The sequence below is a fragment of the Alligator sinensis genome, unplaced genomic scaffold (assembly GCF_000455745.1).
Source record: "Alligator sinensis unplaced genomic scaffold, ASM45574v1 scaffold280_1, whole genome shotgun sequence".
Classification (NCBI taxonomy): domain Eukaryota; kingdom Metazoa; phylum Chordata; order Crocodylia; family Alligatoridae; genus Alligator; species Alligator sinensis.
This window is the reverse complement of record NW_005841835.1, coordinates 4,211,043-4,234,844: the sequence shown is the minus strand read 5'-3', so window position 1 is coordinate 4,234,844 and position 23,802 is coordinate 4,211,043. Positions and strand designations below refer to the sequence as shown.

The 23,802-nt window shown below is 41.3% G+C and overlaps 1 protein-coding gene across 1 annotated transcript in view; it reads right to left on the bottom strand.

Moving 5' to 3' along the window:
* Window positions 1-23,323, bottom strand: part of SLC25A21 (solute carrier family 25 member 21) — a 355,138-nt gene extending 331,815 nt beyond the window's left edge. The window contains exon 1 of the mRNA XM_025201495.1: window positions 23,290-23,323. The gene's annotated coding sequence lies outside the window, so the exon portion shown is untranslated. The remainder of the gene's footprint in view (window positions 1-23,289) is intronic.
* Between the last annotated feature and the right edge of the window lie 479 nt (window positions 23,324-23,802).

Sequence of the window (23,802 nt, the reverse complement as noted above, 5' to 3'; positions counted from 1 at the left end):
GGAAAGAGCTATGACCTAACATCACCAGGATCTATTCCTTCCTCCTGGAACTATTTGCCACATCTGCAGTCAAACATGTGGCTCTTGGATTGGCCTCCTCAGTCATCTGAGGACTGGCTCACTGATGACTTCTCAATTTACTGGAAGGCTATCATCCTTGTATCAAGGGACTGCTGCTGGTGCTGACAAGGAAAATAATTGGAGACTGAAATTCCAGGGGACTAATTACAAATGCACATTTCAGGAGGATCTTTTCTGTGCCCAGAACAGAATCTTGTTTTATTTCCAGGTTTCCTTAACATTGATAAATGTAAATAATCCTTTACCCAGTCATATTAAAATAAAAGTACGATATTCATATAAATATTTCTTCAGAAATGTTTCAGTCTAAAAAGTCTGCTAATTATGCGTGTGTACCAACAAACACCACAGTAAATATCTTTTACATGTTATATGTATTCAGATGCATGTTTTATGCATTCAGTGTGTTCCATGCCAACACAGCAATGTGTTATGGACAATGGAAAAAGATCAGGCACAAATTCTTGTTAAAACAGTAGCAAATTGAGTCATTATGTTGCTTTTTTAAATATCTAGCTGTAAGTAGAGCAATGGACATCAATCTGAAACCCCTTCTGCATGGTTCTCATTTTAGGAGCAAATCCTAGTTCAACACTGTTTAGTTGCGGGTAGGATAAAGTCCAAAGAGACACTTTGACTATAAATTGTAATAGATAGGAGCTTCCAGACAGCCAACTCAAGCAGGGGTACAGAAAAACAGTTGAAGCAGGTAAAGTTCCAACCCTACTTTGAACAGAAAGTCTCATGCTTGGAGCAGCTAAAGATATTCAGAAGGGAAAAAAATGGGAAAGGTCAATCACCTTTCCTGTTTCCTGATCCTGAAATTTAAGAAATTAGGCAACCTAAGAGCTAAGGATCAGCCAAAGTACATGACCTTCAGCACTAGTCTTCATATACTCCTGCATGGGTTTTGGAAGCAGATGGTTTGCTTCTGCTGCTTTTCTGGATTTAATGTGGCTTGAGGGATTCTCCTGAATGAGAGAAATCTTCCACTACACCTTGGATTCAGCTTTTCACCTGCTCCTGTCATTGAATATAGTCCAAGCTCTCCCCATTTTCATGGGCTGGCTTTATTGGTGACCAAGTTAAATCTATGTAAGGAATGTAGGTGCTTACAGTAGTATATAGGTGATTTTAGATGGCCAAGTCCAAAACTGAGATCAGTAACTGCCTAATCCTGGAAACACCCCAATTCACTACTTCCAAGTCAAACAGATGAGTGTTTACCATAGGTAAACCTTTCTGCTTCTGGGGATGCCCAGAGCTGTGCCAACCTAAGCAGCTAATTACCTACCTCCCACCAATACCTAATCAGGATCCAGAAGATAAGTGGAGGGGTACTCAAGTCCCCACAAGGAGTCTGATTCACATGGGCTTGCTCAGAGAATGCCCACCAGCAACATTGGGTTCTGGTGCTTGCTCCGAGGGCTGTTTACATTTTACATTAAAGAGTCATTGGACTAAAAACAGAAGTAACCCTGGGAGTGAGAACTGCAGAATCTGGGACTTCCTTCTCCTCCCAGGTAAGTGCCCATCCCACTGAACTACAGGCAGGCTGTCACCGGAATTCACTCTTCCTGGCCCTGTGAATCTTGCACATCTTCCTATAGTGTGGCACAGCTTTAGTGGGAATGGTAGAAAGCATCCCCAGGCAACCAAACCTATAACATGGTCATTAAGGCACTCTCCTGGGAAGTAGGAGATGTGGATTTGAATTCCCTAATGCTCTGGAAAGCACTGGACCTGGGACAACCACTTCCTGCATAAGTAGTCTAGCCAATGAAGACAGATTTGTGAAGGCAGAATTTGTGTCTTTTCTTTAATGTGTAGCTCAGCAGTCTTACCTAAATGTTTATGCACTTATGAAGACTTGTAAAGCAGTATATTCTAGCACTTAGGCAAGACTGGACACAAGTATTTGAAAATATAGGAGATATGCAGGTTTGATACATCAACTATTTTGAATGAGATCTGCATGTTAGTGTTCAGTTGCCTAACGCTATTAAGAATTCACACTCAAGACATATCTGTGCCCAGCTCTCTGAAGTGTCCAACCCATTAGGTGTACTTGGTTCAGGTAATTGCCCATGAAGTGTCAATCCCAAATCCAATACCTTCCTCAGCCAGAGAGAGTTTGAATTCACATCTTTGATTTCCAGCAGTGCCCCAATCACCAGGCTACAGGGCAAACCAAGCTGAGGGCAATTTCCATGCCTTCTGCTGAAACTGGTCCATCAGCAATATAAGAATGCAAAATTCAGGGGGCCAGAAAGAGAGAAAACAAGAGCGAGTCTGAATTTTGTAGCCCAATGTGTGTGTATGCGTGTGTCGGGGGGAGGGAGCAACCATGGGTTTGGTTCCTGGGAGTGTGTTAAATTATTATTGATAAAATGCTGGGATCATGATTCAGAACCCAGGTCTTCCTTCCATCAAGGAAATGCCATTTTCATTGGCCTACTGAGTAAGGCTCCCTCTTGCCTTGCTTTCTTTCTGTCCTCATGATTCTTGTACTTTTGACTGCCCAGTTGGCCCTCTTCAACAACAGGGATGGGCATTGCTTTCAGCCCAGAGCAGCCCACCCCAGTAGGCTGGTAGTTAGGATACTTCTTGGTTTAGTGGGACTCAAAAATCCTGATATCCCACTTCCTAGACCAGTGCCCCAACCACTAGGCTGTTGAGCAGAAGGTCCTCTGCCACTGCCGTGTAGATTTTAGGAGATTAAGTATAAGCAGGGGTTTTAACGTGTAGATCCAACATTAACTGAAGTGCCTATTTCATGGCTATAAGGATTAGCATAATTGCTGCCTAACTCCAGGAGAGGGTAGGATCCTAGGTGCCTTATATATATACCACCACCTCCTACCCCAACACCTAAACTCAGTCACTTTTTACTGGCTGGCTGAAGGTATCCGATAGGATTCCCCAGGTGTCTGTCCTGGGTCAAGTATTGTTCAACATCTTCATTAATGATTTGGAAAACAGTATTAAATGCAAGCTTAGCAAATTTTCAGACAACGCTAAGCCAGGTGGAGTTGCAGATACTTCAGAGGGTAGATCTAGAATTCAAAATGACCTAGATAGACTGGAGAAATGATCTGGAATCAACCAGATAAGATGCTACGAAGACAAGTGCGAAGGCCTGTATTTTGGATGAAATAACGACATGCACAAATACAGACTGATGAATGACTGGCTACACAGCAGTACTGCAGAGAAGGATCTGAGGGTTACAGCAGACCATACAATTAATATAAGCCAACGGTATGCTCTTGTTGTAAAAAAAAAAAAAAAAGCCTATAGTGTACTGACTTATATTAACAGGAATGTCATTTGCAAATCAGTAAGAGTGATTCTTCTACTCTATTCAGCACTGGTATTCAGCACTCTATTATTCTCTCACCTAGGATACTGTGTCTGTCTCTGGCTCTGCTCTGGATCCAACCTGCAGAGCTCCCCACAGGTCTAGAAATTTGGCTTCCAGAGTCACAGTAACTAATGCTGCCACCACTCATTCTGCTGCCAATTTTCTAGACCTGTGGGGAGCTCTTGAGGATGGATCCAGAGTCAGAAATTAGCATGGTGGAGAAGTAGTACCTGCCATGGCCACAAGAGCCACAGGAATTGAAGCTGCCACTTCCAAATTCCAGCTTTTTGGACCAGATTATATGGCTTCATGCTCTAGATCTAGCCCACAGAGCTCCCCATAGGTCTGTTGAGCACTACTACTATCATAAACCTATAGTGTTCAACCATCAGGCCCCATAGGCCAGATGAGTGGCACAGGGTTGGTCCAGCCTGATCCAGCACAAAGCTGGCATGTAGGGTCAGTCCATGGATGTGATCCGCCATGCTGGCCCAACTCTGTGTGCCAGATCTGACCACACAGTGGCCTGATCTAGCACACAGGGCTACAACAACAGGCCCATGGAGCTCTCCATGAATCTGGAAATTTAGCAGCAGGAGAGTGACAATAATACTGCCACTATGCCCTCGCCACCAAATTTCTGGACCCATGGGGAGCCCAGTCAGCCGAATGACACAGCCTCATGGGCCAGATCTGGCTTGTGAGCTGGAGCTTCAGCACTACTGTCATAACCCATAGTCCTATGGGACTGTCTTTTACATCTCTGCATCAATCTCCACTTCTCTCATTACCGCTTCCTCCTCCCTCTCTCTAGCTTATCACTCATTCCTTTCCAATTCCATTTTGGTTTTTGAAGTGTTCCCTCAGGAATTTCTACAAAGACCAATAAAATTCTGTCTGCCACTGAATCATACTTACAGCTGTATAGCCATTTCATTCAGTCCTTTGCCCCTTATTCTTTTTTCATTCAAACACACTCTCAACTTATCCATACTTTGAAGTACTATACCCACTGCTCTTTATATTTTAAAAATGTATTTATTGTTGACACTGGATTTAGGACCCAGATGCCTTGTTCCAGGGGGGACCCAAAACCCTCAGACCGACCATGACCTTTCCATTCGATAATAGGCAAATATATTGATACACAGTGATAACAGAAAAGAATAATACAAGCAATTCTATAGCTACCAATCCTAGAGCTGTCATCAGAGTCAAGATAAATCTGGCCAGGATGTGAGCTTCACTCTGAGGTTCTCTCTTGAATGTCAGATGTCAGCAGCCTGGAGATCAGAGGCTAAGGCCCATCCTCCCGCATTGGGGTAGATGAAATGGGTTGGTGGTATGCCCTCTGTCCGTGGTGCTTTGGGTTCCCCTCTCGGGGGACCCTTCTGTCCATGTGGCCTCAGGTTTCCCTCTCAGGGACCCTTTGTCAGGGAACACTTTTCAGGGATGGGAGACCCTTTATTGCTCTAAAGTCTCTGTTTTGGGGGGGGGGGGTGGTTTCTCCTCCTGATGACTCTTTGTCTATGGCTATCGCTGATTGGTCTTTGTGATTGTCAGGACATTCTGTCTTGTCAGCATATTCCTTTGTTTCACAAGCCCATCACAGGCACGCTTCCCAATTTGGGCTTTCTAGGTCTTTTCCTAATTTGGTCTATTTCCCCAAAAACAGAACTCTCAGGGCCCCCACTCTGGGGCACTGTGAGCTGGTGCCACCTTATCGTATGTTATGGAACAGTGTGGTACACGTCCGCAACTTCCCAGGCTGTGTGTTGGCCTTGTTGTGTTAGACACCTGGTCTGCCTTAAAAGCTGTGAGAATGGTGTGACTGCGTGACCAGGCTTTTAGAAACTCCTTGCTGCTGCCATGGACTATTACTCTAATGCACATACATCTACCTACAAATCAATTCCCAAGAACAAACCTCTAAATACCATTCACTAGCCATCACTTATATTGTAATAATTTTTTTCTTGAACTTTGATTCACATAAGATCATGGCATCTCACAATTGGAAATTAAAAAAGAAAATAAATTATTTTAAACTAAAATGTGCAGAGAAAAATCTAGAAATATTAAGAAGACTTGTCATTAAACCATGTTAATGAAGTAGATCATTGTTAATAAAGACAATGAGCTATTCAGGAAGTGTTCAACTATTAAATATCTTGGGCCTGATCCTACTTTCACTGGGTCAACATCATTTTTTAGACTGCAGTTAAAGGAGAATAGGCACATTAGATCAGATCCAAACTAGACTTTTAGCATCTAAAATAGATCTTAGACAGACTTAAGTCCATAGGCATAAGTCCAAAATTATGATCCCAAAAAAAGTTCTGCTCAACAACCTTAGAAACACCTAAACTCACTAGGCACCTCCCTGTTTGACATGAGAGTCTGCTAGATGCCTCTAATTCCACTTCTGCCCAGAACTGGCCAAATCTGGCTAGCTCATTTGGTATCCAGACAATTGAAGGAGTCATACTCAAGTCCTCTAAGAGGCTCAATCTGGTAGGTGTGCTCAAGCATGCTTAATATAGTCATAGAGGAACAGGTCCCTCACAATACAAAGTTCTTATCATTTTCTTTTAAAATGCAGCTTGGGCAGGTTTTAAAATACAGGTTTTTATATAAACTAGGCGTTACATATATTGGGCTCTTACATAAAAAACCTAGTAGTTAGTTACCTAGAAAGTGGTAAACTCAGGTTCAGTTCCCCCATCCAATGCCTGACAGGATTCAAACCCACTTCTCCCAACTCCAAACAGTGTCCTAATCATTATGCTTTGGGATAAGGTGAATGAGCATGGGGAGGGGAGATACTCCATAGCCCTACCATTGAAGCTGTGCCATTCTGTAAGAAATATGCAAGATTCCCGAGGCCAGAAAAAGCAAGTGCATGACCCAAGATACCTTTGGAGCCTAGTAGTTAAAACCTCCGATCCTAGTCACAAAAAAACGTGGAAAAGCACACAAAATCTGCATTTTTCTGCAACCTACCAAAAGTGCAGTGGTGCCCTATGATAAGCAGCACTATTTCTCCTCTCTCTCATTTTTGCCACGGTTTTTGTCTTTTGGCCAATGAATGCCCCTGTGCTGATTGGCTAAGAGACAAAAACTGTGGCAAAAATAAGAGAGAGCAGAAATGGTGCTGCTCACCATGAGACACCACTTCACTTTTGGTAGGTTGCAGAAAAACATGGATTTTTGTGTTTTTTAAACAGAGATTCTTTGCTTTTTTCCCATGGAAAACTAGGATCCCTGGTTATAACGCACACTGGAAGAGGGAGTCTAGAGTTCTAGTTCCTGCTTCCAGAATTTCTGTATTTTAGCCAATGCCTGTTTCATGCAAAATGCATATATACTGATGGGAGAAAGGACAGGAAGCCAGCATCCCCTCACTTCCTCAGTGAATTGTTAGAGAGTGCACCCATCCAGAGTAGTCTATAACCTGGTAATTAGGCCACTTTCCTGAGAGGGACGAGACATGGGTTTGAGCCCTGTCATGCTGAGGAGGTCATTGAACCTGAGTGCATCACTTCTCCGACAAGCGTTCTAACCTTTGAGCTATTATACACCAGAAAAAATGGGTGACAACCTCCTTAATAAAAGGGTATGCCTTGTTCAGCTATTTTAGAGAATGTACATAGGTTTATCTTCCAAAGAGGATTCTGAGGTCTGGACTCCAAGTGGGTAAAGCCCCAGCATGGAACAGAGCCTCCCCTGCCCTGGGGGTGGGAGTGGGGGAAGAGTCCCTTGCTGGGGCTGGACAGCATCCCATAGACCTCCCCTCCCTACCCTGCAGTGATGGGGGAGAAACAGAGGGAAGAGTCCCCCTCTGGGGTGAGGCAGCCTCACAGAGCTCCCCTCCCCACCCCACAGTGGCGGCAGGGGAGGAGGAGGAAGAAGAGCGCCCCCCAGCACCAAACAGGGCCCCCCTCCTAGCCCCACAGTGGTGGGGGAGAGGGAGGAGGGGGAAGAGTTGCTCTCTGGGTCCAGGCAGCCCCATGTGGCTGGATTGCTCCCGGCTGTCAGGGAGCTGCTGGGGAGTCTGGCCACGCCCCCGTCCTCAGCTCAGCTTTGCTGTGAAAGGGAGGGCTGCTGTAGTGCCCCCGGGGTTCTGACTGGAGCCACTGCAGGCATGTGCTGAACGTCTATCCACTTGGAAACCAGTTCACTCTCTGTAGGTTAGATTAACCTGCAAAGATTGAATTAATTCAGGCTCAGGCATTTCGAACGTCTGTCCCTCGCCCCTGTAAATTACATATTGGCCTCCATTTAATTCTGATCTATACACGGACAAGTTCAGATTTGTCCAGATCAACACTTTTGTTTTTGGCTCAATTCTGTTGAAGTGTACATATTTGGTAAAAGATTCAGACACGCTCACCTCATTCAAAGCATAGATTTTAGAAGACTATTGATTCTACTAAGATCCAAAGAGGTTTCTAAACAGAGTCATATGCCTTTTCAGCCAAAACTCTCCTAAACACACTCAAGACAGCAGTTCCACTGAGGGTATAAACAGACAGTGCATCTGCCCTGGAAGAAAACCTTTTGTCCTGAAATTGTACGATCATACAAATCCTTTATTCCACTTCAAGTTCCTCTGAAGTATGCTGGTAAAATGCACTAATATTTTTCTTGGGATAGTCTGTTGTGAGTCTGTACAGTTATTGTGGTTCATTCTGCAGACAGGCCCGTTCAGGCCGTGTGCTCTTGCTGGCCACCTACTGGCGAAGGAGCAACAGTGCATTGCTGGCCACCTACTGGGAAGGGCAACATGTCCAGGACTCTGCTACACCATTTTTAATATTGGTCAGATCCTGGGACAATCAATCCCAGGTCAAATGGAACATTTTTTTTTACAGCCAGATATCATAAAGGCCAGATTTTCAAACCCTTACTCCAGTTAGGTGAGTAATCACAAAAGCAGCCTCTATGACTACAGTTGAATTACTCAAGTGAGTAATTGCTTAACAACAGAAAGAAAAAGGTTCATAATTTGTCCTGGAGTTGGCATGTGCTATTTATCAGAATTACTATGGAATAAGAAAGGCTGGCATTCAATTTGGCAACAGTTCTCAATATTTCTCTCTCTGCTTAATATAAAAACGATGTTTGTGACATTTTTAAACTAACATACCAAAACCTTTAAAAGGTTTTGAGAGAGAGAGAAGGAGACTGTGTGTATGTAAGAGAGAGAGTTGCTTTATATATAAAGCAAGATATAACTGATATAATTCCTAAAAGTTATAAAATAAATTATTATTACAATAGTTTCTCTAGTGATTTGTCCTTTTTTCTGTTATTGAATGCAAGTATTTTACATTCTCTTTTCCAAAAATAATTACAAATATATTTAATATGCATATAATGCATATTATACTGCAATCAAATGTATTCTGCAGAGACTGGTACTGTTTAAAAGTAATTTAAACTTTTCATTCTCTCTATTTTAATGTCTCTTACATTTTGAGATCTAGTGGAAAATGTTTACTATAGAAAACTTGGTCAAGCTGGTGTTTGACCTTTGACAAGAGGCTGCCCTCTCTCTGGTTATTCCCAACAAACTAGGCCCAAGACAATAAGCTGCTTTATAGCTATTAGCCAGGCTAGTGTTTTTCTCCAGGAAGACCTCAAGCTGAAAAGCCAACATGCCTGACAACTACAGCCAAGGTACCAAGGGTCCAAGCACTAGACATTGGAAAACAAATGGAAAAGCACACATATGGCTACATCTGGAATCCTAATGGGCCACCAATGGTTCCTGACTAAAGGAAGAATTACCAATGTTATTTTATCATCCCTTGTGCTAACTTAGCTGTTTATGTACAGCAATAAATGATTTTTTAAAAACATATTTGGGTCATTATGTCATATACCACCAGCAAGTAAGGTTGTTTTATTGTGCTTGGAGTCAAAATACACTGCTGTACCCAGATGTTAGGGAAGTTCAAAACCCCTAGTCCTTCTGTATTTATTCCTGTTGGACAAATGGATTAAGTTTTTAAAAGGAAAACGGAGAATTTTTATGGCCTGTACTCTCCCCTCACCAGTAAAATTCACACCAATATTTTCCTACACAAGTTTGCCTTGCCAATGATAACACTAAATATTACCATCGTAAGCAAAACAAAATTTCAACCAACACGAAGTGCCACACACTGTTGTGAAGACATCTATCTACTCTCTCCTGCACAACCATGCTTTACAACACAAGGAACAGCCTCTTGCTAGAAATGTTTTGTACCTGAGCAGGAGTTGAAATTTAGGGCAAAAAACCCAAATACATTTCTTATGGCCCAGCATTTTTTTAAATGCCCATCCTAACAACATGCCAAATCAATAAAAATGAACTCTTCACAGGTTATCCTTATTTGAAATCTGATGAAACAGGCTTTCCTAAAACTTGATTACAATACTTTTTATTTTCTTATGAATTTGCAATGGAGAAAGTACTTTACATAAGTACATCCATGCAGTGTAACCCAAGCATTGGGAAATTAAACAGGTTATACAGTAAAACAGGTTATTCATTGCTGAAGCTGAGAGAAATTGAGCAAGCAGTATAAACAGTAGCAGGTAAATTGGATTTTTAATTTTTTAAAAGCTAGGGTAATCACTGAGGAAATTTGTTAAGATACTGCTTTTATTTATTTATTTATTTATTCTTTTATATACATATTCATATTTATATTGCTTATATTTTATTTTAAAATATTTTATTTTAAATAAAAATTGAAACTTTATTTTAAAATCTTATTTACATATATTTATATTGTTTATATATTTTTATTTTTAAAAGTACAAAAGTATATATAGATCATAGAGTCAAATGGTAAAGCAACTGGGCTTGATATCAATGTCAGCAAGACTAAATACATGACCATATCCAGAAATAAATCACAAGATCAAGGAAGATAAAGCTTGGGAATGAAAATATGGAAAAGGTAGAGAAATTTAATTATCCAGGAACAATAAATCACTGAGGACAATCAAATAACTGAAGAAATCAAGGCAAGAATTTACAGTGCTAATATATGAGCTTGTGGAGCTCGGGTAATATGTCATCAATGAAAACCTCAAGCAATCTTAAAGTCCAGCTTTAAAGTATAATTGTTCAACCTATCTTTTTTATGGATGTGAATCCTGGGCACTAACAAAGAGAAATGGAAAAAAGGCTGCAAGTGTTTAAAAAGGTACAGTACAAGAAAATGGAGCCCAGAGGAAAAGAGATAATCAAGAGCTTGCAGATCTTTACAAAAGACACAAAGTCTTGAGCAAACTAAGAACACGGGGTGAGTCTAGACATGCAAATGCTGCTGGATAGGTTTACTCTGCAGTAACATACAGGGGCTGGTACGGAGCACAGGCCAGAAGAGAGCTGTCTCCTGGTTGGGGCTGGGAAATTGGTCCTTATCCCTGGGAGCTGCCTGCAGGTCCGGTGGTGGAACTTGGGCCAGGACAATGCCCCATGGCCCCAACAGCAAGGAGCTCCCATTCCCAGCTCTACAATTGTGGGCAGGGAGCTTAGAAAATGCTGCTTGGGAGAGGCAGCCCTGCCCTGATCTGCTGGTGGGGCAGCTAGCAGTGACCCCCTGGCTGAGTGGGGATTTCCTGCCCAGCCAGGAGCTCGTTGCTAGCTGCCCCACTAGTGGATCAGGGCAGGGAGCTGGGACCTGCCCCTCCCACAAAGCTCTTTCCAAGGCCCATGCTTCAATTGCTCGATTTGGGACAGTTCCCAGCCAGCTCTGGGCTGCATATGCAGACTTTCCTGCACAGACCAAGGCTAGCCGACAACTGTCCCAGTCTGGGGCAGATCCCAGCCAGCTCCAGGCTGGGTGGGGAACTCTCCTTGTGCAGGGAGCTCCTGGCCCTGACTCCATGACTGGAGTGGGGGCTCAGAGATTGCTCCCTGTCCCTGGGAGCTGACTGTGGCTGGTGTAGGCTCTAGTGGGGCTCTGGCAGTAGAGCCCAGGCTGGGACACTGTCTCCCTGTCCCAGCAGCAGGGAGCCAATCGTGGATCTGAAGCTGGAAGCACCCTGCTGCTGGGGCACAGAGACAGTGTCCCAGCCCAGGCTCTGCCACTGCAACTGCCCTGGCAGCAAGCAATCTCCCACTCCCGGTTGCCCAGCTCACCCAGAGCAAATTTGCTTCCAGTTGGCTATCCAGTAAGGCCATGTGCCTTATTGTGCAGTAACTATTGTACAGGCATGTCTACATGTACTTTTATGCATGTCTAAACTTAATGCGCATTAGCTTAACACAAGTATTCGGTTGAATTTGGGATTAAAGTCAGTCCCAAGTCAATGGACATATACTACATTAATGTCCATTAGCACATCTACACATTCGCTAATGCAATGTAGCTATTTGTGCCTTAATGTGCCTTAAATAGGGCTAATGTGCATTAAATGTGTACGTATACGTATAGATACACCCCACAGGCAGCAAATTAACTGTGGAATATAGCAAATTATTGTGCAGTCAGCATCTGCACATGTAGATGGTGACACTTACTGCACAGTAATTTGCTCTACTGTGCAGTAAAGCATCTCATGTAGACAGATCCACAGAGGATGAAATGAGCACGGCATGTTGTGAAAACCAATAAGAGAAGAGCTATATAAATCAGATTTTTGAAGCTGAAGTTGGGGATATTAGACCCCAAGGTAGATCAAAGCAATGATGAGAAGAGAATATAAAAACAGATCTGGAAGGGATAGACAAAGATGCAACAAGATGGAAGGAGATTGCTCAAGATAGGAGAAGATGGAAGGCTTTAGTTAAGGTGTTTATAGGTCCTAGAGGCCTGTGAGATGAGAGAAAGAGAAAAAATATTTTAAATTGATGGTATCACAGCAATTTAATTCAACTTCCATCAAAGACATGCTTACTACTACCTTACACTCCACTCTCCTGTACAATCTGAGCTGTTAAAAGCTATTATGCAATTTAGGAAGTGATGGCCGGGTTCAGTTCCAATAGAAGACAATGAACTGATTTACATTTATTTCAATGACACCAATCATCTGTAAGCTGATTCAAGATTTAATTCTCAATATCCTGCTTTGTATTTTTCAATCTGTTCCTTCTCAGTTTCCTTGTCTTCATTAGCTGTCCACTCTTTATATAATTCTTCTCCTTTCTGAATTTTGATTGCATTTCCAGTGAAGATTTTTGTGTCTTACAAGAGATTCACAAATGCTAAACAGACGTGCAAACAGAATGACTAAATGCAGAAAGAGGACCATTTTTATTTTTTTTTTAAACAGTTAGTTACAAATGATCTGCAAAATAGCCTTGAAAGCATATTGAGAATAATATTTGATTTATCCCCAAGATACAAAATTATTGTGATGCAATATGTATTATATCCAGCTACATTTACAGCTGAATAACAACAGGATAGAGAACAAAGGCAACTTGAGATGAAAGAGCTGGTCAACAGCCTATAGTAAAGTTAAATTAGATTAACTTTAGTTGCAGGTTTTAAAGCAGTACAGGAAGCCTTCACTAAGCAACTTTTCATTCCTGTAGCCCACATTAGCAAGAGAAAGTTCAATTAAAAAAAATATTCACAGCAACTTCCACGCTAAAGAAACTTCTTTTCAAAACAGTTTTTTTCTTCACTGTTTTCCCTTTCATAATATGCTCCGGGTAACCCTTATTTGCCATGGAAAAACAGACATGTGAATTTGATACCCTGTACTTGTTGATGTGTTTTTAAAACTGACTGGCAAAGTGCAGAACATGAAATTTCCTTGCTTCTGCTGCCACATGGCAGATTAAAAGCACAATTAAGTAACAGCTAAATGTCCCTCCTGATTTCCAAGAACATTAGAAATATTAAATTATTCTGAAAGAAAAAAATGCAGCTCAACTTGTCTTCAATGTTATCAAAGATCTATTTAAAATATCTACTTCTGTGTATTGTAACTTAAATATCAGAATAAAAAAATATAAATTAAAATCCAACATTCTCATGGAGTATCAATTTTCAATAGGACAACATTTAGGACAACAATAGCAATTTGTCAGAATACCTTCTCTTTACTGTCTCCTTAGATGTTTTATTATTTTGTGAAAGGAACAAAGCAAAGATAAGAGAACAGTTTCAAAGAACAAGTACATTGACAAAAACTTAAAAAAAAAAAAAGGCCTTTGCCTTGTTTACAAAAGTGATTTTCTATACATGCCAATTATACCCGTGCATTTTCATGATTATGGAAGTCCTGACCATGAAAAAGTAACGACAAAAGAAATTCAACTCTCTAGAGGAACCTTACGCAAAAAAGTGCAAGAAAAAACCATTAAAATAATGTATTGCATAGTCTAATTAAGCTGGAATATATTATATCACTTTTTGTAACTATTTTATCCTCAGGTACATAAGATTAATTTTGCTTCCCTTTGTCTTCCCTCCTGCAAGACCCTCTTCACTAAACAAGAAAAAAAAAAAGAAGAGAAATATGATGCTCATAATAATAGGCTGGAACTTTCTCTTATAACAGTCCTCTTCAAAGTTAAGATTTATGAACTAACTAAACAAGTGATTTTAAATGGTGCATCTGGTCACTAACCTCTAGGAGGTGAAACTGAGGGCATTATAAAAGTAAAACATACCCCCAATGAAATTTACATTGGTTTGTACAACTCTGTAAATTACACTGAGCTCAAGAATGGACAGACTTGTAGCTATCCTGGGATATCTTATACAAGAAGCAGCTATTATGGCACCACACTGCCTTTACTAAATATTTACACTAGGATAGATATGGACAAATGAACCCTAAATAGTTATAACTTAAACCAGTAACATTTTACCCCAATTCTTTCAGCAGTAATTCATAAACAGACTGAGAAAAATTGTCCCAGTTTGAATTTCTGCTGTGTAGGATTTTAGTTAACATACCTACATAGTGCCAATTATTTTGGTGGTTTGCTCATGTGCTGACCTTTCCATATCCACTTAGGTTTGGGTCAGTGGCCCTACGCACATTTTAGGTGTCAGATATTTCATTAAGACAGGCCCTAAACAGTAAGGAAGACCTTGTGTTAGAATTTCACAGGCATGAATTTCACCACCGACCGGTAACTTTCAAAGAAACCCATATTCATGAATACTGTTTCAGTCTCGTTGATGAGCACCACATGTCTTTTATAAGCAAAGTGTTCTTGCCACAATAGTGTTAAGATGCTCATACACCCCAAATAGCTCTAAAAATACAACTTTATAGCTCATAAAAAGCAAAAAACAGAAAAACAACACTGGTGAGAAATATAGGGAAGTTTCTACTGTTTGTTTCTATACTGTCTCAGCTCAAATAGAGAACAGCAGTTTCCTATTCTATTGGTCTGGCATTTTTCACAATTACTACTTTTTATTGTGGAAAATGTCTTTTCCTTCCAATTGTGACCATTTGGCAAACACGTTTTCAGTACTTCCATCACTAAAATGACTCTTTTTTTTTGTGTTTACTTCTCTTTATGTCCCAGTAACTCCAATGAAATTGGAAAGAATGTGCACAGCTGGGAAGGGACTTACTGCACAGCTTGAAACAGCACAGCAGGGGATGTTCATGCATTTTGGGTGTGTCACATAAAAATGGTGACCTTTTCAAAATGTCTCTATGAGGAGGTGAGTTGGTTATTTGGGGGAAATAATTGTTTAGAATTCAAACACATTCCCAATAAACTAAACAATCCAATTTTAGGTTGAAAGTCTTCTTAATTGAAAAGCATATTATTATTTGAAAAGTATCGTTAAATATTTTCATAAGCAATCGTATTTTCGTATCGTACTAACAACAATAGTAACCACTGGACAGTACATTACACATTAATTATCATTGTCACATAAGATCCTGAAGCCAACAACATTGTAGGTTGTAAAGTAAAGCCCGTTGCAGCATATTCCCTGGCCAGCCCTTCATTCAGCAGATGTCGGGCTGCTTTCCCAAAGCAGTGCACGTATTTACTGGTGTGATCTCATTTTTTCATACTAGAAGTCCTGTTCTAATTAGAAGTTCCTCAGTAGCAGTAACAAAACAGTTCATAAAGTCAGTTTTTAAATGCAGGTGCAAATATCTAACTATTTTTCTTCACATAGCCACTTTTTTCAAGTTCCCCATAAGATCAGCCATCTGCCATAAACAGAGGCTAAATGGTCTGTAACTTACATTGAGAAACATGTTCAAAAGCCAGTAGAATCCTAACTAGGATCTTGATTCAGCAAGATACTTAAGCACATGCCTAAACTTCCAACTTAAATATAGTCATGTGCTTGAACTGGGGCTTGAGGCCAAACTTCCAGAGATAAATTTATCTTATCCAGGTAGAATGGCCTGCCTCTGAGTGTGTGCATGTGGGCGGGTTTTCACAGACAAACACATTCAAATACTGCAGCATAAAGGATTTATTAGAATTTGCTTATGATGAGCTGCACAATTTGCTTGTTGGTGTAATACATCCCAAATTGATGCCACTAAAATTGCAGATTTTTCTCCCACTGAACTCAATCTCACATGTTGTAAACTCAGGCCCATTTTGTATGATGAAGTCTCATTTACAGATGCCAGAGGGGGAAATCTTCACAAGTGATCTAAAAATCAAATGACCTACAATAGAGATCATCTATACTTAAAAATAGTCCAATTTAAGGGAGACACGTCAGGGCTGTACAACTTATTGGAAAGTTGGAAATGTCTTTCCAAAATGTGGTGGGTTGAAAGATATCTGTGCACACTTTTCTACTGGCATATAACTGATTATTGCCCATTTTATGGCTTAAGCTCACACAATTTTTGAAGTGGGGGGTAATTCTTTGGCTGGAAGGAGATCAGGAAATTTTTCTCTGGCAGGCTGATGTTTTTTAAAATAGCAGATGGTTGAAGCTGCTCCAAGGTTTGGAATGTTAGAATAAATCCCAGTGGAAATGGATTAGTGGGCAAAGAGCAGGTGAGGCAGTCAAAGGTGGATGTAAATACAATTTATCAGGTGACTTCAATTTGTTACATTGATATCACCTCCACATATGTCGCATATGTATAATGCTTGCCAAAAATGAACAAACACTTTTTCTTTAGCCCACATAGCTAAGGATGAATCACACAGTAAAACACTGATGTACTACAAGTAAACCAAATGCTGAGCTCCAAGTAAAGTTCCTCTTTGGCTTACAAAAATCTGCCTCCTGCGGCATATATCCTCGCCAGGAGGAGTGATGGGGGGCAGCAGAATCTATTAATTTATTTTCCCATGTAAACAACAACCATTTCTCATAACCAAGAAGGCTGGCAAAGATTCTTAGGTTAACTGTATTTTACAGGAAAATTTGTTATACTGCTTGAAAAATATTCTAAAGGTATCAAGTGCCAGAATCCTCCATGAGACCCTTGTACACAGTTTAGGGATATCCTTTCCTGCAAGCATCTTTTAATAGTCTAGCTTCTGGTGTCATCTCGACTATTACAAGTAATTTCGAAGACCAGAGATAAGTGACATATACCCTCACTGCTCAGTTCAGATCATGGTCTAGAAGTGCTTCTGCATTTCTTTTGGATGCTAAACTGTCAATATAGCAGTATTCTTAAGTAAAGCTTTCTGCTTTGTTTGGTTGTCTAGGAAACCTCTCTTCCCACTTCTTGTGAATGTTTGCCTAACATGGCCTGAAGTTATTCACTCTTTTATCTTCTTTGGCAAACCTACAGTGAGGTAATACACCTGGGCATGAAACTATTAGCCACTATCCTTAGTACAGAATGCTGCAGACTTTCTTCTTAATAAACAGACTACTGTGAAAATATTATACCTGCTCTCTGGTCTTTATATTAGCTTCCCATATAATACTGAGTTAAATACTGAGTCAAGGTCTTGGTCCTTCTCTTCAAGATGTTGAATAGCCTAGACCCAGGACACCTTTAGAACGAATGCCAAAAGTTTTGGAACAAGAGTTTTATTCAGTGCCTCTAAAACATGAGAAATGGCTACAGCAAGAATAAGTTAATCTGTGCTTATCTTTTTGGATGCAACTCCAAGCTTGTGGAATGAATTCCCACAGGAATTAAAAACCATTAGACCTTAACTACCTTCCATTCCAAATGAAATGACCCCTTCTTTGACCTTGCCTTCTCTACCACAAACACATAACACAGCATACATAACATTTACATAAAGCACCAAAACAAAATACTACGCTCACACACAGTTTTCCTCTTGGGAAGAGGGTGGAATAAATTTGGTGATGAAATGTTAGCCAGGACATCCACTGAGCCCTCAAAGCACCCCCTCCAGCTATATGCTGTTTTATTAAAGCAGTCTAAAGATCCTTAATGTGCAGTAATATGATTCAGTAACATAGTTACATGGTTTAGTCTATCTACGTATGCAAAACCATATTCTATTCAAAACTGAAACTCAGCACTGTAATAGAACCACAGGTTTTCTATATTACCTCTATACCGTTATGTCTAACTTAGTTTGAATTCTAATGTAGACATGAAGGGTGTGTCTACACAAGATGCTTACTGTGGAGCTATCTAATTAGCTCCGTAGTAAAACATTGCTACGTGTTCGGTGCTATTAGGACGAGTATTATTCTGTGGTGGAGTTCTTTATTGCACAGCAACACGTGTACACACTGACAGAGCTGGCTGGGGCACAAGGTTGCTACAGTGAGGGGGCTGCAGGCTACCCTGGCACTGGCACATCCTTGTGCCCCAGCCAGCCCCTCTGCAGCATGTTGAGCCAGGGTGGATCCGCTTCAGGGTGGCAGGCTGACCCCCAGGGCCCAGTGCCAGCTCCAACTTGGCTCAACATGCCGCAGTCCCAATATGTGCTAGCTTTTATTGCTTCGCCCTAATACTATGTAAAGACATGTCCAAACAAAGGTAGAATGCGCCTCTCTCCATGACATGGTAGAGCTGATATCAGCAGAAGAGCTAAAACTGAAGTCCCATTGGCACGACTAGTATGGAACTACTGGCAAAGTGTTCTTCATAGGACTATCTGGCTTTGGAATTCCCATTAACTAATACCTGAAGCTCATTTTGGCATAGTATAAATTTTTTATGTTTAAGGGTGGGGAAATGTTACAGAGGAAAGGTCATTTGCTTTTTTAAAATTGTCTGGCTTATTATTTATAGGATGGGTTACCTTACTGCTATATTTAGGACATTATTTGTGAAATATCTTTAAGTTATGTCAAAGGCTCTTAGAATTAATTTTTCAAACCAAATAGTGAACAGAAAATATAAAGGAGGAATACATATTTGGGATTCATTGCACTCAGATTTGTGGCATTTACGCTTCCTCTACACAGGTGCCCCCCACCCAGACCCAGGAGGCACTCACTGCTGAGCTGGGAAGGTATGGGGGGCTCCCCCCGATGCACTCCCTGGCAGACCTGGAAGCAGACCAAAGTGCTTCTGGTCCACTTCTGTGTCTTCTGTCAAGCATGCTGGGGAGCCCTCCATGCAGCACAACATTCATGAGCAGCCCGCTACCTAGAGGTATGTAGAAAAAATGTTTAAAACTGTGTCTATGTCCGAATTGCCAAATCTTTCCGAATCTCTCCAAATCGATTTGGAGGGTTCTGATTTGATTCAGAGAGATTAAAGTGTCTCCTGATTCAACTCAGATTTGGAGATTTGGCCACCAAATTGGGCCAAATCGAGTCAGGGACTGAAGCTTCACACAGTCATAGGAGAGAGGCTATTGTTTTGCTAATCAGGTGATAAACACTCTTATCAGCTCCGGGCTACCTTGCTTGCTTGTCAGTTTGCTGCAGACACTCTGACAAGCAGGGAGATTATAAATCTCTGTATCATCAACAGATGCATGCATTACACCCCCCCACCCCACTTGCCTCAGAGTGCTAGCAAGGGTCTAGGGGCTGACAACTCTCCCATCACTTAAGTAGCCAGCAGGGAAAATCCTGGGATGGTGCATGCAGACCTCCCGAATGAGAAAGTCCTGCCAGGGCCTAGCCATGCCCGCCTCAGCTCAACTCTGTATAAGGGAAGGGAGGGCTGCTCTAGCGCCCTCTCAGCTTCTAGCCTGAGCTGCTGCAGGCATCTATCTGAATTTCCTCAGTCCAGAGGCATTGTCTGTATAGATGGAAACCAGTTCAGCCTAGCCAGGTTAGATTAACCTGCAAAGGTTGAATCAATTCAGGCTCAGGCTTTTTGAATGTCCGTCCCTAGCCCTAGTGTCAGGGTGTGGAGGGGAGGCGGGGGAAGGGTATGCAGCTGTTACCTCCCAATCTAACCATGGACAGAACTGCTCCCTGTACCCGTAGATGAGACCTGCAGACACTTCATCATAGCCCCAATATGCTCCTCACTGTTCTCTACACATTGCTCCTGAAAGCTTAAATGCCCCCTAGCTCTACTCAATCTCTCATTCTCAGCCTCACCCCATCATGCTCCAAACCCTTCAGATCCCGCCATCCCTCTCACACCCCTCTGAATCCTACCCTGCCCTCTCACTGCCCTTATGAATTCACTGCACCCTGAAGCTAGCAGTGCCCCTGCCCAGGGAGACCAACCCCAGCTTTCCACTGCCCTGGCTGTGCCACTGGTTCAGTCTCTCATAGACTCTGTCATCTGTTACAATGAATAACCCAGGAAAGGGTCACTACAGTAATTTATTTCTTTGCAGGCACGTCTACGTTAGATGCTAACTAAGCAGTAACTGAAAAAGACTGTATAGTAGTGCATCACAGCATAGACAGTGGTAATACACTACTGCACTGTGTTATTAAGCTACTGTGTAGTAGCGTCACCTAAAAGATGTTTGCCGGCACTACTGTACAGTAACTCCAGTTATTGCGCAATTAGTACTTGCTAAAACAAGTACTAAATACATGCGCAGTAACAAATGAACAGTAGCATCTCATGTAGACACTCCCTGTCTCACCTTTGTAACTCCTTCATGTCTCTGACTGCTGAGCCACTGCAAAGATAAGCCTGCTTGAAGCCCTGCTCCTGCTCTCCCTGTCCGATTTGCTGTGGATTCAAAGCCCCTAGGAACAAAGTCACCCAGTACATGTTCCTAGGTAGCAGTACGCCTTTATTGGACATGCTGAGGGGTGAGCAGAGAAACATCACCGGGGTAGATTATGACAGGATAGTTACAAAAGAAAGACCAGTTTGATTAGAGGAAAAATCAAGGGTTATTAACACATATGGAGTGAGGAGATTAGCAGAAATCAAGTAGATAATTAGGAACCATGAAGTCAACTGACTCCCTCAGCTCTATCTGAATAGAAACGAGGCTGTCCTTGTCAGGCAGTTTGTTTTACACTTAGAGAAGAGCAGGAATCAAAGGGGGAAGGGGGAGGGGAGCGTAGTTAAACTTTACCTAACTCTTGCAAGAACAGGCACCAAAATACTGAAGACAAAGTGCAAAGATTCAGAGCATTGTACTTGTAGTTCTGAATACAATCTGTGTACCTTTCTGTCCACTGCTAATGCTGCCTGCCAGTGCACTAACACTGCAAGCACTGAGCATCTGAGAAGCCACCTTCTACATCTCCAAATTCTAATCAAAGGGGGGAGGGGGAGAAGGATGCAACTGCACTGCTGAGCCCACTCCCTGGATCCACCCCTAGCTAAAGTGTATTCTCATATGTTCCTGCTTGGCAGCTGCCAATCTCCTTCTGCAGGACTCCTTCATAGGAGACTTATGAAAGATTCAGGTTTTCAAACTGTAAAGTATATATTACATTTTGATGATTTGGTCCATTTTCCTTTTTACTGATCACTCAGACTTACTAAAGTCCATTTATTTTCTCTTTTTTAATATTTTTTTTTTCTGTAACCCCCCTTCCTCCTCACAAGCACACATGCTTTCTTGCTAGCTTCACTCACCTATAATGCTGTCTGCATTATTCACATGTCTGCCTCAGGATGGTATTATTTTTCCACATCAAAAGCCAGGGACTATAGTAGTAGTCTTTTATAACTATGGGCTATAATAGCATTTAAAATGGTTTTTAATGCAAGACTCCTCTCCCGTTTGTGCGGGCCCTCTCCTGATCCCACCTGGATCGCCATGTGTGAGTTCTCTCTCGATCCCATCTGGGTCGCCATGTGCAAGCAGGGGGCGAGCCGGGCCCGTCTCTGTGTACACAGGCTGTGGCCGGCAGCCCGGGTACACGGGGCTGGAGAAAAACCATGGCGCGGTTTGGTACGCTCGAGCTAGAATCAGTCACGGAGGTGTAATGGTTGATTGAAAAGATTATTTACTTACACCCAAGGTGGTCGCGGTGTAGGCTGGTCAGCTTTCCAGGCACAGCTCCGCTTGAGTTCTCGGTGGAGGACTCTAATAAACTCGGTTCCTTGACCCCGGAGTGATTCAGGCTCCGCGGGTTCAAGAATTCGTTCCCACAGAGCAGCTGTATCTCTGTGAGTGTTACTCGGTTCCCAGGTCCCCCGGAGTTGTTGAAGCTCCGTGGGTTCGACAAATTAAACCTCTGTTGCCCTCTTAAGGAAAAAGCTGGGTTCATATGGATCAGCAGCGCTTAGAGATCTTCACGCTCCTTTCCCGAACTCCACGTGCTTTCTCTCTCTCCAACTTGGGCGGAAACTACCCAAGCCTTTTGTACGGCTAGCAAGCCAATAACTAGCCACCACGTATGCCTACATTTAGAACCGGCCAATAATGTGGCACGAATCTAAATACAAATGGCAGGAACTCCTTTGCATCGTGCATCACTATAATGCAAAAGAAATGCACTATGTAAAGAAAGCTACAGAACTGGCGGGGAAAGCTCCTGCACGTGGGTTCTCCATTACAACAGAACACTCCACCGTGCAAAAGAGCTGCAATTTGGCGGGAACATGATTTAGCGATGCCGAAGCGCACACAAACAAAAAACCCCACAACTTTGGGTTGTGACACCGTTGTCTTAAATGAAAGTTCTTTTAATTAAATTATAGCATGACATGGCTACATGCTATATGACTAGATCTGGCAAACAAAAATACAAAATCAGAATATAAGTAATGAAATCTAATAATTAAGATGTTAAGTTTTAAACTGGAAGCAGTAATTCATCTCCTCAGTATTAAGAGACAACACAAAAGAACAAAAAGATAGGGTAAATTAATTATGAGCATACCGTAACTATCATTTGGTGAGCCTCAGATTTTTTGGTAATGAAAAACACATCACCGAATGTCTAGACAGGTCATACTCCTAACAGAGACTTCTTTGCATTTAGGGAGTTGTGGTACAATTTTCCTGATAGAAATCTCTCCGATTGCAGCATTTTAGGTTCATGAAATGTTCTTCAGAGGTGTCTTGCCCTAAGGCAGATACTCTGAAGGTGGCATTCGAAACAAAAGGGTAATGTTAAAACTAGAAAATCTTTTCAAGGAAACTGTCAGAAGCAACTTAACCTTGTTGAAGAAAAGGTTAGTGCATTGTTTGTTTTGTACCAATGTACCACTGAATTCTGTGGTGGAGTGTGAACAGAGGATATGCTGAAAATAAACACACACTCTCTGAGACAGATATGAGCTAAAAAGGATGATATATTTGCTGATTTCAATTTCTCTGCAAACTTTAAGAAAGTCATTGTTTGTCACACGTATCAAAGGAAAGTTGCTTATATCAATCAACTGCTTTGCTTCTGTGATACTATAACTAAAGTACAGTAGTAAAAATAAGCAGATGAACCTTTTAAGAGTTCCCTTTGTAAATATTAATGATGCTCTAAAAACAGTGCAACTTTTCATCATTTTCATTTTACAGCTAAAATGCTCAGTAGTTCTATAGATTTATATTCTAAAGCATCTTGTAAAATTACATCTGAGTGTGCAAACCATACCTTCATTTGTGAAGATAAAAGGTGAGAAAAGAAGTCCCATATGCATTGTATTAGTAGTACATGTTTTTTCAATTTAAATGAGTGCTAGGCTTCTTTCCTGAAAACAGGAAAAAAACATGTAAAAACTTACTCATACTGGGATAGACAAAGAATGCTAATAAAATTTATTCCTTCAGAAAAATTATGTGCAGTAATTTTCACTGCATTATCAGTTTTAATAAATAAAATCACAATGTGGATTTTCCTGGAATGCTGTAAATAATGTAGTTCAATCTAAGTAGCTTAATGTTTTATTTACATTGTCTTGACCATTGTGCTCCAGAGAAAGAGCTTTACACTGGCCAAAATTAATTTTCTTCTGGTGGCTCAGAAATGGCCTATTTGAACAAATTAAGGGTCTCTGTTCAACTCTTAGCCAATAGATGCTCATACCTCTGCTATTGTTTATTATTTGTATTGAAATAGCAACTAAAGATCAATATCAGCCATGGACAGTACATCCACATAATAAAA